Consider the following 17868-nt stretch of genomic DNA (forward strand, 5'->3'; position numbering starts at 1 on the left):
GCAGTTTCGCTGCGAAAAAAAAAAAGAAAAACCCGCGTCAGAACTGGTTCCCGTCTGGTTCGCGTGCCGCGGCAGGTGTTGCAGCCGACGTCTCGTCGACTTCTGTACACACGCCGACAGCGCCACGGGTGGAAGTCGAGGCAGGTTATTCATAACACGGGCACCTTTGTAGACGGGGTGTGGCCGACCCGTCAAATATGTCTGCGGCTTTAGGCTGGATAAATAACGAATAACATCGATGCGCTGGCGGAAATCCTCAAGGGCAATGATCTTGAGGGGTTAACAACCAGAGAGATTGTTTGTACCCGTGCCTCGAGATGGTCCACGTACGTGAAAAAACGTGGCAGTCGCTGCGCGTCTCAGCAGGTGTCTCAGCAGCTAGCGAGCTTATCTTGTGACCACCGCGAGAAGAAGATCACTAACACTGTACGCTAGCCTCGACGCATTCCGTTCTTCTTAATAATAATAATAATCTGTTTTTGGGGAAAGGAAATGGCGCAGTATCTGTCTCATATATCGTTGGACACCTGAACCGCGCCGTAAGGGAAGGGTTAAAGGAGGGAGTGAAAGAAGAAAGGGAGAAGAGGTGCCGTAGTGGAGGGCTCCGGAATAATTTCGACCACCTGGGGATCTTTAACCTGCACTGGCATCGCACAGCACACGGGCGCCTTAGCGTTTTTCCTCCATAAAAACGCAGCCGCCGCGGTCGGGTTCGAACCCGGGAACTCCGGATCAGTAGTCGAGAGCCCTAACCGCTGAGCCACCGCGGCGGGTATTCCGTTCTTCTTCGGTCAGGTTTTCAACGCACCTCCAGGCGTGAGTGATGTCTCACGCCATGTGTTTGGAAGGAAGCATTTAAAGCAGTCAGGAAACTGATTTACTCAATCAATTGCTCTTCTTGTCTTTAGACAGCTGCTACTTCGAATTGCGCGGAGGCGCTGCAGTAATGGGTATCTTTCTCTGTTTAACCAGCAGGTAAATTTACAATAGGGGGACGCTATCGATTAGCGGGATAGGAGAATTCCTCTATCCCTCCCAATAGGCATAGTTCCCGTGTTCTAAAACTCGGTAACTGGTCGAAAGACCAAAATCACAAGGGGGCAGCGCGAAGCAGACGTGAGTGCGACACAACCACTCCGCAGGTGCAACAAGGCGCGTAACTAAGGGGACATGACTCTAGTTCCTTTTTTTCTTTTTTGCATGCGATCCCACGAGGCCAAGCTTCCTGCGGTTCATTATGAGGAGAAGGGAGAGAGAGAGAGAAATAACATTTATTAGCACCCGTCAAAAGGATGATGGGTATCCGAGGCGCCTCTCGGTCCCAGCCATGTCCTCCCGCTCAGCCGCCGACCGGGACCTCTTAGATCTCAGCAGCGGCAAGTGCGAGACGGAACCATTATTCTTTTATTGCACTGAATAGCCGCACATGAAGCTGTCTTCAAAGCTAAATAAAGGTGCAATATCTTATTTTTGTTTCGAGGAGGAGGAGGAGGAAAAATTTATTTGAGCCAGCACTAAGGCCCAGTGAAGAAGAGCATTTGCTCCGCTGGCCAAGGCCCGCTGGTAATATGCCGAGCCCGAGTGAAGCCATAGCACTCCAGGAAAGAGGAGGAGGGTTAGGAAAATAAGGAGAGGCAATGGTGTTGCATGGTGTTAATGGGGTTACATAAGGAGAGGTGTTACATTAGTAGAGAATGCGTTCTGTGTCTGCCTTGATCTCTGGACAGTTGGGAGAGTGGCGCGAAAGGGGCCTCGCTGGTAGCTAGGACAAGCAAGGGAAATTAGACAAGGCGCCTGCAAACATGCGAAATGCACGAATACCTGGGGATCTTTAACGTGCACTGACATCGCACAGCACACGGGCGCCTTAGCGTTTGGCATCCATAAAAACGAAGCCGCCGCGGTCGGGTTCGAACTGATCTGGAGTTCCCGGGTTCGAACCCGACTGCGGCGGCTGCGTTTTTATGGAGGGAAAACGCTAAGGCGCCCGTGTGCTGTGCGATGTCAGTGCACGTTAAAGATCCCCAGGTGGTCGAAATAATTCCGGAGCCCTCCACTACGGCACCTCTTCCTTCCTTCTTTCACTCCCTCCTTTATCCCTTCCCTTACGGCGCGGTTCAGGTGTCCGCCGATATATGAGACAGATACTGCGCCGTTTCCTTTCCCCCCAAAACCAATTATTACTATTAATTATTATTAATGCCGCAGACATAACGCCACCACACACACTATAAGCAGAAAGGAGTAAGAAGGGAGTAATCTGTCCTCTATCGCACACCCTTTTGTAAAAGGGAGTGTGCTAGAATCAGCCTATTCTCTTTTTACTCCCATGTGGGCGCATTCGTGTTTGGGGTGCACGCCTGGCTCAGTCGACTCCGTCTCGCTCCTCTATGCAGCGTACCTAGTACAGCGTGCAGCGCACCCTGGTGCTGGCCGCGACAGCCGTGATGCCATCCGAGCCCTCACTAAAGCAAACAAGAGCTCCTTGTGCCCGCTATAGCCAGACAGGCGGTATAGTCATCCGCCTACTTGCACGAGCCGTCTTTACCCGACTTGTGTGCGTACAGGGCGCGACGCGAGCGCTTCGAGCGGCACGCGTGGGCGCTGTTTGAGACGTTCGCGCATTTCGCAAGGCCGTCCCAAAGTCAGCCTTGACGGGGCCAAAGAAGGCGAAGAAGAAGGGGCCGCGAAAAAATATATATATAATCTGCACAGGAATGACGTTGGTGTGCCTTCCAGCAAACGTGTCGAAAGTTTTCTAGTATGTGAAGCGCTGCGTGGATCGTTCGGTTAGGTCAGGTTATTCTTATTGTGTACAAGCGATTGTCCTACCTACCCACCTTTTATGAACAGCGTCGTCGCATGGTGCCTGCACGCGAAGTATCAAAAGCGCAAATACGTCTGAACCATTCATTCATTCATACATTCATAATGGAGGCAAAACGCTAAGGCGCCCGTGTGCTGTGCGATGTCAGCGCACGTTAAAGATCCCCATGTGGTTGAAATTATTCCGGAGCCCTCCACTACGGCACCTCTTTCATCCTTTCCTTCTTTCACTCCTCCTTTATCACTTTCCTTACGGCGTGGTTCAGGTGTCCAACGATATATGAGACAGATACTGCGCCATTTTCCTTTCCACAAAAACCAATTATTATTATTATTACTCCATTACGACACCTCTTTCTTCGTTTCTTCTTTCACTCCCTCCTTTATCCCTTCCCTCACGGCGTGGTTCAGGTGTCCAACGATATATGAGACAGATACTGCGCATTTCCTTTCCCCCAAAACCAATTTTAATTATATTCATTCATTCATTCATTCATTCATTCATTCATCTCGCCCCACTTACAGGCAAATGGGTCTCTTGTTCTCTCCTGATGAGCATCTTCCGCGCAGCTATAAAGGTTCCTTATAAAGGGAAACCAGCAGAGTTTATAAAGGCGGTGATATATACGCGAGGTTTAACGATTTGAAGCGACACATATGGGCTATATAAGAGGCGCCCTAGCGGATCGAGTGCTCTGGATTAATTCCGACCACCCAGGGGTTTCTTAGGCTGCATTGACGTCGCACAGCACACGGGCGCTTCTTTTTTAGCCTTTCGTCTCCGTGAAAATGCGACTGCCGCGTTCGGGATTCGACCTCGCTACCTTGAGCTGGAGCCACAGGGCCACCGTGGTGTGCGCATTACAAAACGTAACCGGGGCGAACCTACTAAGGCTTATAATGAACACCCATATGGTCTTTCAGTTTTTGTTCTTGCGGAAATTCCGCATGAGGTTTTTTTTCTGAGGCTACTCTTTGTTTAGCGCGATATAAAATTTCACTACTGGAATCAATAAAACGAGTCAGTTTGTTTACTGGTTAACTACTACTACTACTACTACTACTACTAATAATAATAATAATAATAATTGGTTTTTGGGAAAGGAAATGGCGCAGTATCTGTCTCATATATCTCGGTGGACACCTGAACCGCGCCGTAAGGGAAGGGATAAAGGAGGGAGTGAAAGAAGAAAGGAAGAATAGGTGCCGTAGTGGAGGGCTCCGGAATAATTTCGACCACCTGGGGATCTTTAACGTGCACTGACATCGCACAGCACACGGGCGCCTTAGCGTTTTTCCTCCATAAAAACGCAGCCGCCGCGGTCGGGTTAGAACCCTGTAACTCCGGACTAACTCCATTTTGTACATTGCAGCTGCGTATAGAAATTCATACCAGCTTAAGCGAATATCTTTTTTCTGCTGTTCGCTCTTCTCTCTCTCTCTCTCTCTTTTTGCCAGTACCAAGTGGACCAAAAAGTAGAGAGATGAAGATATCGACCAGATAAAATGCTACAAAAAAATTGCGCGTTATGGCGGTCGGAGCAACATACAAGTAACAAGCGCTACCGATAAAAGCTCATTATACGAAAGACGGCAGGCGATTAAAAACACCAGCTTCATCTGTTCAAGCGGTGTCCGGGGAGCGTTCGACGCCGCAACTATACATCCTGCTATGCACGCGACGCAAACCATAACGCACCCTTGATCTTCGCTTCAATTAGGAATACCTCGGCGTTAGTATACAGCTGTTTTCAGCAGTTGTCTGATGGGCTGTGTTCCAAGTGGTTAGCGCAGAGTAAAACAATTCTCGTCTGACCTTGTTAGCCTGCAGGCCTTGACGTGTGCGTTTATGCGGAGAACGTATGCCCGGCTGTTTCCGGCAGGAGAGGGAAATGCTGTGCATTGTAACTGCGTAAGGCTTCATCACCTCACATCCTCCGCCTCAACGCATCGCTTGCGCTCGAGGCGTTTAAGTAACAAGACGTTCTGGTACTTTTGGCCTACAAGTTTGTCCGAGAGAAACTTTTTTTTAATTGGTTTTGGGGGAAAGGAAAGGGCGCAGTATCTGTCTCATATATCGTTGGACACCTGAACCGCGCCGTAAGGAGAGGGATAAAGGAGGGAGTGAAAGAAGAATGGAAGAAGGAGGTGCCGTAGTGGAGGGCTCCGGAATAATTTCGACCACCTGGGGATCTTTAACGTGCACTGACATCGCACAGCACACGGGCGCCTTAGCGTTTTTCCTCCATAAAAACGCAGCCGCCGCGGTCGGGTTCGAACCCGGGAACTCCGGATCAGTAGTCGGGAGAAACTGTATACCATCGGAAAAGAACGCGTTCAGTTATTGTTATTTTCTTGTCATCCTGCGCCCTTCAAGGAGGCAAAACTATATAATAGGCTTGACAAGCGTATGTCCCGCAGTGCCTTGTCCGTGGGCCGTCTTTTAGTGCTTCAGCTTGTTCCAACTGTGCACAAACTTGGTCCACAGCATATTTTACTATAGGTTCCCGAGCGAGTGGGAATGACAGAACCTGACGCTGAACCCGGCTGTGAGCTGGGTTGTCAGGTATGGGTTGGGTCCTGCAACGTTTATTTGTCTACCATGTCTTTCGCGTTTGTCGCAGCAACATACATATGTCTCCAACCAGCCCAATGAGATAGAGTCACTAGTTAATTGAGCCATATGTGCCAAAGCAACTCGAGGTTACGGCGACACTGCAGCGGAGGGCTCTTGATTCATTGCCGCCACTTGGGCTTCTATAACGCGCGTTCCCGCCGCGGTGGCTCAGTGGTTAGGGCGCTCGACTACTGATCCGGAGTTCCCGGGTTCGAACCCGACCGCGGCGGCTGCGTTTTTATGGAGGCAAAACGCTAAGGCGCCCGTGTGCTGTGCGATGTCGGTGCACGTTAAAGATCCCCAGGTGGTCGAAATTATTCCGGAGCCCTCCACTACGGCACCTCTCTCTTCCTTTCTTCTTTCACTCCCTCCTTTACCCTTCCCTTATGGCGTGGTTCAGGTGTCCAACGATATATGAGACAGATACTGCGCCATTTCCTTTTCCCCAAAACCAATTATTATTATTATAACGCGCGTTGACGTCGCACTGAACACGTGCATTTTCTACATCGAAATGTGGACATCGCGGCGGGGTCGTACCGGCGACCTTTGGGCCGCCGTGAGCCATCTCCGTAGTGGGTGGGTAGAAGCATATGTTATAAGTATATGCCCGCTGCACGAAACTCTTGTGACATATCGACGAACATTGAGGCAGCGTTTTGCGACAGGTCACGTTCGGCATAACTTGCAACATGCAAAATGCGACTGGAGCTACTCTCACAAAAGGCTGTATAGAGTTTAACGTCCCTAAGCGACTCAGGTTGTGAGGGACACCGCAGTGGAGGGCTGCAGATAATTTCGACCACCTGGGGTTCTGTATCGTGCACTGGCATCGCACAGCACACGGGCCTCTATCGTTTCGCCTCCATCGAAATTCGACCGCCGCGGCTGGGATCGAACTCGCGTCTTTCGGCTTTGCAGCCGAGCGCCATGACCAATGAGCCACCGTGGCGGGACTTTTCACAAAAGAGTACCAACGCGGTAGCAGAGGCAATTATTCATCTAGCATCCATTCGGAAGGGCTTGCTGCTGTGTATGCTTTCGTGAACGATTGGGCTAGTTGGCAGGTATTAAATAATAAAAAAACGCGAAACGGGATGACGACGAAGGACATAATATGACGACAATGTGCGTCAACGGCGCATTGAAATTCTCTGTATGCCAAACTGCACTGACCTCGCTACCAGCGCGTTGCACGCCATATACTGAACGTGACTGAAATATACGGCCACGGGACTCTCGACTCGGAACCACATCCGGGGGCCCTTAGCGGGAGAAAGTTAATAAGAGTTACGTTCCTTGGCGTGCAGGGGAAGCCTTGCGTGCGGCCTTCCGTACGTTTGTGTGCGTTCCTAAGCGAGGGAGCAGCGGCGACCCAGAAAGGCAGCAAGGCGTGGGACGAATGCGCGGCACGACGCGCGCCTTCGGTCGCCTTGCCCAGAGGCGTGCGGAGGAGGGCGGTGATTGTGTCTCCCCCCCCCCCCCCCCCCCGCTTCCTCCTCCTCCTTATTCTTTCCTCCCCTGCTCGTTTGTCCGCGGTGGTGCTGATGGTGGTGGGCCGGCTAGACCCGAGAACCGCACCTGTCCTCCAAGAGGGCTGACTGCCCGTGGATGCCCGTCTCTAACAAAAATGGTCTAGAGACACTCTATAGACTTCTTGTAGACTCTATTGCCTTCCTATAGATATTCATTTTTGTCTATTCATAGTCTACAGAATGTCTGTAGACAAAGGTCTGCTAAAAGTGTATGGCCTTAAATCTATATATTGTCTATAGGATGTGTATTGCCTACAGACTGTTCTCTAGGGTTTGTCTATAGATAGTCTATAGACTTTATATACAAAACTCTATTAGGTCTATAGGCTGCCTAAAAAAATTTGTAAGGGGTGGCGAGGACGTAGATGTCGTCAAAGACGACTCTCGATTCCGTAACAGGGGTGTGTGCATCATGGGAACGCTGTATGTTCCAATCTGAAGAAAGAACTAAGCTTACCGCTGTCTGCCTCATCACAAGCCTCAGCTGCACCTCCGCGGAGTCATATGCCTCATTAGTGAATGTCTTTCAAAAAATGCACTAACCTAAAAGATAACCCATCCACGTGCTAGAAATGCAACTTTTATGGACTATTAAGTTCCTAGACTGACTAAACAACGTCGAATCACTCTTTATCTTAACAAGAATGCATTTTTTATTTTGTTTTTGAATTTTAGTGACTGGTTAGAGGATTAACCTAAAGTCGTTCCAGTGAAGACTCGTAGCGCCTTACGGCTATGGAGTTCTGAACATGTATCATCTCCAACGAGAAATGCAGATCTGCCGCAACACCACTCGTCCCGCTCTCAAACGTACGCGCTCTGCAGACGTCTTCGCTACGACAACGCGGACGAAAGTTACGTAACTTCCGGTCGTTTCCGCGTGTGCTATGCTGGTGATTAAACGGAACAAAGGAGGGGAGCAGAATTCTGATGCTCTTTCCTCGACTGCAGTCATTGCTGGCCTCTGGAATTAACTTCCCGTCCTAACTCTGCTAAACACAGTGCAATAGCACGGCCTCTTAGATCTAGCTCAGCAAGGGGCCCCCGAATGAAGCGCATCTACAGGCGTCAGCGAAGGTTGCGTGAATACAACATCGTGTGAAGCGTACGCCACGAGCGACGCCTTACGCAAGACCACAACGCCACTGCCTCAACAAACAGAGCGCGAGAACACGTAGCGGCAGCGGCAGCGGCAGCAACCAACAAAGCGTAAGCGGCCAAGCCTGGAGGGGGAGAAAGTCCAACGTCACGCTCCACGATTGGGCACGCGGCGTGCGCTATCGACGACCGGAACGGCATGCGGGAAGCCCCACCCCTTCCATCGGCCCCGAGCGAAGACGCTATCCGGGCTGAGCGTTCGTACTTCGCAACCGGGTATGTGGAGCATGCGATGCATCCTTCCTTCCGCCTCCCCTCTTTAGCGTTGTGCGTAACCTCGCCCACCTCACGGCGACGTAACCCAGTTTCTCCGTTTTAGGCACGATTTCCTTTTGGGTATGCGGCAGCTTCCTGTCTTGAGCGCACTTGAGGTGCGCTTCTGCGGCGATGGGCAACTTTTCCGGGATTTATGGCGCCGTCGAGCCGGATGTTTTGCTTCTTGAAGGGGTAGTGCAGTTGAGACTCGCTATATAACGAAACTGAAGGAGACCGACGATTAGTTCGTTGTAGCCGTAGCTTCGTTATAGCGCGTGTTAACCGAGCTTCCGAGGGGAATCGTCATTCCTTCGTTATATCCATTATTAAAAAGCCACATTAATGTTCACAAATATTCCTTGATCCCTTCAGCTATCCATTACTGAAATAAACTACCATCCACTGTTGTGAACTGCAGCACAGTCGAATCCTTCTTACAACATGTTAATCACCTTGATCCAACATTCTCACCGTGATGCTTCTGTAATGATGAAATTGTATTGTGTATTTATTTGTGCATATACCTGTCTCCCTTGTTCGATCCACCATTGTATTTTTTGTGTGCCTTGTATCCACTCCTGCATGGGCCCGAGAAGGGCCTGCAGTATTCGCAAATAAATAAAATAAATAAATTCCATCAGAAAACTTCTTGTTATAAAGCGAGGTTCGACAGTACCAGCATGTCTGTCACAACAAAGCGATCTCGCCACTTCAGATCACGTGATTGCGTTCTAACCAATGACAGTGGAATATTGCAGTCGTCGCTTCGTGGTCATTGAGGACGCGTTATATGCAGTCATGTGTGGTCGAGGTCAGTGGTCTTTGGGATTGATTTGGAGAGAGATAGAGAAATGTTATTTAAAGAGTACATGTTCAAGTCCGCTTTCATCAAGGTGAGGTTGTTTAGTATCTTCCCCTGTGAGGCTGAGCAGGTGTTGAAGGAGGTCGCCCCAGGAAGGGGACGATATGAAAACCTGGAGGACACAGGCTTTGCTTGCGGCTATCATTTCCCTTTCCAGCGAGCTATGGAAAGGAAAATGATAGGTGAAATGCTAAGAGACAAGAATAGGGACAGAGTGGGTCAGGGAACAGACGCCGGTTAATCACACCCTAGTCGAACCCATAAGGAAGAACTAGGCTTGGGCAGGGCATGTAATGCAAAGGTTTGCAAGACAACCGCTGGACCTTAAGGGTAACGGAGTGGATTCCAAGAGAAGGCAAGAGCAGCGGGGGGCGGCAGATAGTTAGGTGGGCGGATGAGATTAGGAAGTCTTCGGGGATAGGATGGCCGCAGCTGCCACAGGACAGGCTTAACTGGAGAGATATGGGAGAGAGGCCTTTGTCCTGCAGTGTGCGTTGCAATGAGCGACGTTGCGACGCGACAGTTCCAGTACGTGTGGTCGAGCGTGGACATTGAGCCGGACACTTAACAAGGGGGGGGGGGGGGGGGGGGGATATATTGAGGCCCTTTTGTATTTCGTGAAAGCTGAAGCCGTTGGCTAATGACCTTGGTTGGGTTTGTATTAGAAGCGCGGTGTGCTTTCGCGGGTAGTATGGGGTACGTCTTCGGGTTAGAGTTCGTCCCCTGATGTGCAAAACAGCATTGTCATTAGGCTGAGCCAGCAGATGTATTCCTAACTTTGAAAAAACACTTATTTTAAAATGTCCCGGCGTCGAGAAAGCGCCTTGATCTGCCTCTTACCACAGTCTCGCCCAGCGATATAAGCATGCACTCTTTTTCATATTGCGAATTAGTTACGCTAAGCACAGCGCGACCCGGATTATCGAACTAAGCTGATTAAGAAAAAAAGACATGCTGCCGTGCTGAAGAGGGTAGGTAGGGGGGGGGGGGGGGCGGTTCAAAGATTAAAAGTTATTCTGAACTGAACTGAACTGAACTGAAAGACATGCTGAATCAATTTAAATCGTCGTCTTTGTTTGATGCCCGTCAAAATATACCGACTTGTGCCTGTCTCCCTCGACATGAGACTTTAATATCAAATATTAACCGAGGCAAACTTCCACACCTGCAATTCACTCCGCGACCCTGATCTTGAATACAACGCCAGCAAAAAGATCACGCGAATCAATCAAATGCTCTCATTTTCGCTAAGGAAGGAGTGTGTGCAACAATCCCCTCTAGTGTTGAAATCTGTCCGCTATTATTTGCGTCCTTTTCGTATTTACTAAAATGTATGGCCCGCGATTTCTTTTTTTTTTTGCCCTGTCGCAGGGACTGCGCATTTCCATTTACCTTTTAAATCGTGTTTAGACAGATTCCTTATGCAGTGCTTTTGTTTCCACTTTTTCCCTCATGCTCGCGTCTGTGGATTCAAGTTCTTTTAAAACCATCTCAAGCGTGTACCCTGGTGTGCTCTCTCGTATGTACTAAACCCTACCTGCGACCTCTGATAGGCAGCAGTGTGCAGCAAATAAATGCTCGAAGAGTCCTAGGGACGAAGATGTCAGATATGACGGGTTCAAGTGGAAAATGTGAGAACATATGGCTACAGTAACGAGCTGTCGGCCCTTTAAATCGAAGGCATGGAAGAGGTGGCACGTGTTGGCAAAGTCTGCTGAGGTAAAAAAAATTGTGCATGAACAATGCGATTGATGCGGCAGATAATGCGTAATCATCAGTCGTGGGGGGGGAGGGCGGAGCAACCGCTGCTGCTGACGGGTTCAGACCGTATACGAGCGGGTGGCGTGTCCACTGCGCCAATCACCGTGTGACAGCTGTATCCCCGCTGCACTCTCCCCTTCCAACCTCCTTTCCTCTTCCCTTTACCAATTCCCTCTCCCTCCTCTCTTCTGCAAGCGGAGAGAGAATTTATCTTCCCTTTGCCACCTGCCAACCGAGGCTTCAGAGACTGATTTTTCCGGCATGAAGGTTCTAATGCAAACGCATTAAAGCGTCAGCGCCAGTTATATGAGCGTCCCATAAATCCACCGCCTGTCACCGCTGACATGGCGCTCTGGACTGTATTTCACACGATCTTCGGTACAGCGCATTTGGACGTTCCTCAATGCTCCAGGTGCTGCTTCCGTCAGGATAAATTTATTGCTTTCCCGCGACTGACTTATGGGAGAGCCCCGAGCGTGAGAACAGGGATGTGTTGGTCGATAAGGAAGACAACCGGGTTGCGACTGAGTCTGCTATGCGATCATGTGACTGCGTTAAATAGGCCAATAATTAATCAATTTCCTGTGTGACAGTGCAGCATTGCTAAGTAGGCAGCATGCCTTAATGATTGGCTCCGAGTTGATTCCGGGCATATTATATGCTCACATGCGCAGAGATCTCTGCACGCAGTCCTTTATTGCATTTCGTCTCCACCAAAAATCGTCCGCCGCGACAGCGGGATCGCACAAGTGAACTCGCGCTCAGCTGCCGAACTGCATGTTTGTTTTCTGGTAACAGCTCGTTGTGAATTTGGCTAAAATAATGAACTTTACGTCCGTGACGCGTTTGCGAACTGCGATGTTCCTGAGGCAGTAGTCCAACAGGTAGGTGGAAAAAAATGTTAACAGTGCAGCTTTACAATCCCATGTGGCTATGCGCTCTGCCGTTACATTTACATTTTGTTTTTTCGTTGTTCGAGTCAAAGGAGAAAGAAAAATTGCATCGGTGACTGCGCTACACAGCCATCTAAATAGATCACTGCACGCATGCATTTAATCCTCTGAGATGATGATAATGTCAACAATTTCCCCTGTTTCTTCTAATCGGAGCGCCCACAGAAGGCAGCGTATTGTATCTATCGATGCTATGTTTTTCTCTTTTGTCTACTTCAAACCCACACTATATAATACTATGTTATGCATCCTTCTTTTTTTTATGATAGCTCCTGTAAAAACTTGAGTATTCTTTTGGAATGGATTTGAGCCTTTCCTTTATAAGGGTTGGACCTTACAGATTACTCCGCAAGTATTCTAACCTGTTCCGCAGGATACCTGCGGTCCTGCGAATCCTATTGAGAATATCTTCAACTTCGTCAGCTCATAATTCTTCCGCTTATCCTTACAGGCCGCCCTAAATAACACAGCACTCTATCTTCCCCTTCCCTTTCCAGCAGTTTTCGTGGAAGCCAATGTATTCTGTCAGTGATATCTTTTTATCCTCTATACCTTCCTGTTCTTTGAATCTCACCAGGGCAGCAATGATAACAGGAATTTCTATACCTAGAAGACAATGCATGCACGAGACGCTACACATGGTCATGTATGCACTGTGCACTCATAAAGTGGTCATTTCTGTCGTCCAGGCGAGCTTTGTTGTAATCCTGGCGAGGTGGCCATCCGGGAAGGAATGCACGGACCGTCAAAAATTGGCGAGGTGTCCATTGGTTAACAAACGGACAAAAATGTGCCGTCACGGAAAACTGAAAACGTAACGTACATTGCACTCTACATTTAAACGGCTGGGACGATAAAGGAAAAACACCAAAAGCAAAGACATTGAGCGGATGCGCAGGTCCTCTTGCGAAGCACGGATCCAGCCATCAAGCGCGCGTACAGCCCATGAGTCACGAATGTCGTCGTGCCTCTTTTTACTTCGCAGTGCAAGGAAAGAGCGCCGACTCGCGCGTTGAAAGTTTTTTCTTTTCCTTTCTTTTTTTACATAACCCTTAGCCACGCTTCCGCGTATAGTCGCGCCTCCGAACAGTACAGCAGTAAAGTAACGTGTCATAATTCCTTTCAGGACGCAACGCTATCTGCATCGCTACGCACGCTGCGTACATACATATAGTTCCGCCGGAACTTCCACAGTCGCCGCCGCCGGACAGCAGACCGTGGGACATTTCTCGGCACAGCAACAACGGTCTCACACACGTGCTCTCCGCCAAAAACGTGCGCTAGTACACGTACGCACGTCACTCGCAAACACGAGCGCATACAACACACGCAGCACACACGCAGCAGTAGTTGCCAGCACACTCACACGGTACGCGAAACGCACCCGAAATCTCCACAGAACATGCAAAGCGTGTCCGCAATAATAAGCAAAGGAAGCGGAGAGGCCGACGAAACCGCAAAACGGTTTCCTCACTCCCTCCCCGTCCTCATCCTCTCCCGCTGCCCAGTCAGTCTCCGGGCGACCACAATGGACTCATAGAGATCCCTTTCACAGCGCCGCCTCACCCCCACCCCCCCCCCCCCCTTTTTCTCTGCATTTCTTTTTGTTCTTTCGAGCGCACGTACCTCTCTGGGTTCGGGCTTCCTTCATTCCCACCTGCCCCCTCGCATGTCTACTGCCTCTCTGGACGGGTGTCAGTGACCTCCACCACATGACGCTCTCTGTGTGCGCACTCACGCCGGAGCGCGTGAACGCGCGTCGTGGAGTTGCCGCCGTCGCGGGCCCCGCGTGCGTGCATATAGCGGCAGCACAACCCGTCCTGTCGTGTACGGAGCGAAAGAGATCGTAAATTAGGCGAGAGCACCGTGCTGCCTCTGGCGGTGGTCGGAGGCGACGAGCGCCTGTCCGCCGGGCGGCGGGCGCGCATGAGGAACGACATTCGCACTTCTCGAGGGGGAAGTCAAAGAGCGTTACGGACTGCGGCTTCGGGAAAGGCGCGCCATCTTTTCTTTCGCTCTTTTCCCTTTCCTCCTCACCCACAGTCTGCATGCGTGTGGAGCTGGACGTCAAGTTCAACTGCCTCGACGCCGTTCTCAAATCGTTCGCGGCCCAAAGAGCGCATAGAAACCGCGAAGCGAGCAATGGAGGAAAGAGTTAAGAATGAACGAACGGTAGAACAGAGACAAAAACGAAGATGAAAGGAAGAATAAGAAAATGGGAGGAGGAGGAACGGTATAAAGGGGGCCGCGCGGACCGGGCTGGGTTGTTTTACGGTTCGGGGCCTGACCGCTTTACGACCCCCCGCCGCTGTGGTCGCGGCAGCGGCAGCCGTCACACCCCTTGCCATACGACTCGGCAGGTTGAGCCTGAGGGTGGAGGAGAAATGCCAGAAGCGGGGGAGGGGGGAGATGAAGGAGAGGGCGCATAGCTTCCGAATGGAACGCATGCAGATAGCCGCAGGCGTGGGAAGTTTGAATAAAACTCAAAAGAGATGATTTGAACTTGGCCCTCTAGAGTAGTGTAAAGATAAGCGAAGCGTGACTGGCAGCACTGAATTGCATTTCAATGTATACTTCCGTCGAGATTCTTTAGAAGGAGGTGTGTACGAACCTAACCGCATGGTTCGCGGAAAGTTGCCATTTGCAAGCTCTACGAGACGCGGCAAGCAAGCCGTACGTAATGCGCATGCTCGTGACTGTTGTGCGAAGCGGGATTCTTGCATTCGGTTGTGTAAATCTTTCACCTCAAAGTCGATATTGTTGATAACTATATTTCTGCCTCATATATGTACTGTTCGAACCTTTCATTGCTTCAGTACCTGAGTGCACCTCGTGGGTCTCATACGCGGCTGCAGTTGCCGACAGCGGTGTGGACAGCAAATGCGCTCTTCGTTAAATACTCGTAGTTTGCGTACTTCGCATTATGCAGGCATGCTCGTGCCATGCTCCAGGCCAACGGCAGTTCACCCGTCCGAGCACATTTCAACTTCTTCTCGACTGTGTTCCCCAGCGTGCGCACTTTTCCTTCAGAAATCCGTCAACCGTTCCTTTGTGTGCTGCAAAGTACGCCACATAAATGCTTAATGCAAGGCACGTTCAAGTCCTTAAGAGTGTGAATATGTCTACTGGCTTCTGCGCAATCCGGCTTCCGGTCTGCTTGGTATGTAACTCAAGTGCTAGAACTCACGTCTGCGTCCCTTAAGCCCGGTGATAAGACCCCTCACTAGCGGAATTCTCCCGGACAACGCATACGGCCGAGGCTACGTACTCCAGTCTCCCGACCGCTTTGACCTCAAACAAAAGCAACGCGTGCCACTTTTTTTCCGCCCACGTTTCTGCTAAAGCACGGCACTCTCGGACCCAGACCACGTTCGCGACCTCGGGCGTCTCAACACTCTTGAGGCGCGCATACCCAAGCACTCCTTGCTCCCTTTTGTTCGGCCCGAGAGCTGCTCCACATTCAAGGCAAGCTTATTCTTCCCGTAAACTCTGCCCGGCTATGCTCTTACAAGAGCGCATACCCTGCTCGTTTAGAAAAACCCGGTCGACAACGACGAGTGCATGTGGTTACCGCGGAGCTACTTGAAACGCACTCGCGAGCTAGCCTCCGAGATCAAAGGTCCATCGAGTGTCTTTCTTTATTCTTTTCATGATTTATGTTAGTTCTGTGCGTTTGTGGTCCGTTTTGTTAGCTGTATTGGTGTTTCTGTAGAGTTTTTTTTTTATTGTGAACCTTGTTTCTTCGTCCAGAAAGACCTGGGGCCAACGCTGTATACGCAACTCGCCGGTATCTCTTCTTTTTGAAATTGTGTTCTTTGTTGTTGTTGTTCTTTTTTCTGGGCACTGAGTGGAATAACAATGAAACCGCGTTCTCCTGACCTCTTTGATGCGATCTCGCACTTCTGTGAGGATGCTGCGGGCACGTATAGCTCCGGGCAAGAACTGAACTCCCCGAATTGTTTTAACCTGGTAGCAGGGTATCGGCCTGCAGAACCAAGCAGGATTTTTTTTCCACTATCCTGCCTAAACGCCCGATGGTTCACAGTGGCGAAGGTGGCTATAACGGTGGCCTTATTTCTCTCACCACCTTGAAATACTTTTGTACGATATGAAAGATTATCAGAAAATGGATGACTCCTCACCCAAAGGCTATACTGATGGGGCCATTCACAAAAAGGCGGTGAAAATCAGTATGTGCAGTTCTGTTTGCGCAATCAGGTTCAACAGGATCAGCAAAAAAAAAACAAAAAACAAACAGAAACCAATGAGTCGCGCTCGAGACTCAAGAGATGAGAACTGTTTACAAGAATAGCTGCAAACATATTTCCCAAAAACTAAAATTTATAAACCATTCATAATATAAATCGCATGCATAATCAATTGACGTAATATCTTTTAAGGGCACAAGAGAAGCTTTTTAGCAACCAATCAGGAATAGGTAAAAGATGGTACGCTTGTACCGCAGCAAAAAGTTTTTGATATTTTTCGTGTGGAACCGAGGCAATCAAGAAATTCTGAGTTCTTATGTCATCCCCCCACTTGAAGCTATAGCTTCTGTCCCGATGCTTATACTTGTTCATACATTCTAAACATAAAGCAGTAAAAAGGCAGTAAGCTGTTCTCTAGCGCACTCGCCAGAGGGCAGCACACTCCATTTTTACTGCCACATAGGCATATTCGTGTTCAGAGCGTTGGTCCCTAGACGCGCGTATGGCCCACTCCAGTAGTGTGTTTTCGCCGTCCCAGTGTCCGCTCTGCGCGTCATATGTCTCGGAGCAATGGCTTAGACACCGTACATTGTGTGTGCATGGAACTCATTGTATTGTGACGTCATCGTGCCATATCTTCATTGTTTCGATTTCATGGAAACACATAGAACCAACCCTCATCATTTTGTGATGAAAATAAAGCGATTGATTGATTGATTGATTGATTGATTGATTGATTGATTGATTGATTGATTGATTGATTGATTGATACTTGCTACTGAAACTATCTTCTTACCTGAAGCCGCTTATTACCCGCTCGAGAAGCCATCGTTACGAACGATTCCTTATGCAATTCTGGAATGAACATACTGAATATTAAATATCTGTTTTCTGTTCGTATAATCGAAAAATGGAACATATTACCACCTCACCTATCAAGTAGCATCTACTCGACTGGGTTAATTAACGCTTGGGGACTTGAAACTAAGCTACTACTGAGTAATTAATATTTCCATTGTTTGCATTTACGCATTTTTCCCATTTCTTACTCATTATTGTTATAGCTAAAGTGTAATCGGTTTCCTTACTTTGAAATGTAGTTTGGTTAGTCTTACCCCTGACTCTTTTGATTATTTTATTCTGTTAACCGATTTTATTTTGTGATTGTAATTCTGTTAATCTTGGCCCTCCTCCTGGGGCCCGAATAATGGCCTGCAGTATACTGTAAATAAATAAATGTTCTTGTGGCCAAGTTTATTTCTGCCTGAGCTAAAATGGCTCCCACAAGTAGCCGCTGAAGCTCACCGGCTTCCCAGCACGGAGGCCATCAGCTATCAGCTCGTGAAGTGCGCACAGCAGCGCGCAGAAAAAAAAAAAAGAATTGTCACGCCCGAACTCTTAATGACATCCACTGTTGGGCCCTTCCACACAGTGAGGTTGTTCAACGCGCGAATCTTTATACCCTTTGTCAACGAAGCCAGCGATGAGACGACCGCTCCAGAGAACACTGATATCAAGAGCCGAAACACGTCGCCACCACTTCGCGTTCAACAATGGTGATGATATAAGCGCGAAATCCCGCCAAATATATATTATACACGCGCTCTCGAAAGCCGGCTCTGGGCCTCAAAAGGTCGAGCACGCAGAAGGGGGGGGGGGGGGGGGGGGGACAGAAGAAGACTTGAACAGACTT

At 49.4% G+C, this 17868-nt stretch overlaps 1 protein-coding gene across 1 annotated transcript in view; it reads left to right on the plus strand.

Moving 5' to 3' along the window:
- The window catches only part of LOC144107828 (uncharacterized), a 126761-nt gene that overhangs the window by 25658 nt on the left and 83235 nt on the right, over nucleotides 1-17868 (plus strand). The gene's annotated exons all lie outside the window — the stretch shown is intronic.

Source organism: Amblyomma americanum, chromosome 10 (assembly GCF_052857255.1).
Source record: "Amblyomma americanum isolate KBUSLIRL-KWMA chromosome 10, ASM5285725v1, whole genome shotgun sequence".
Lineage (NCBI taxonomy): Eukaryota > Metazoa > Arthropoda > Arachnida > Ixodida > Ixodidae > Amblyomma > Amblyomma americanum.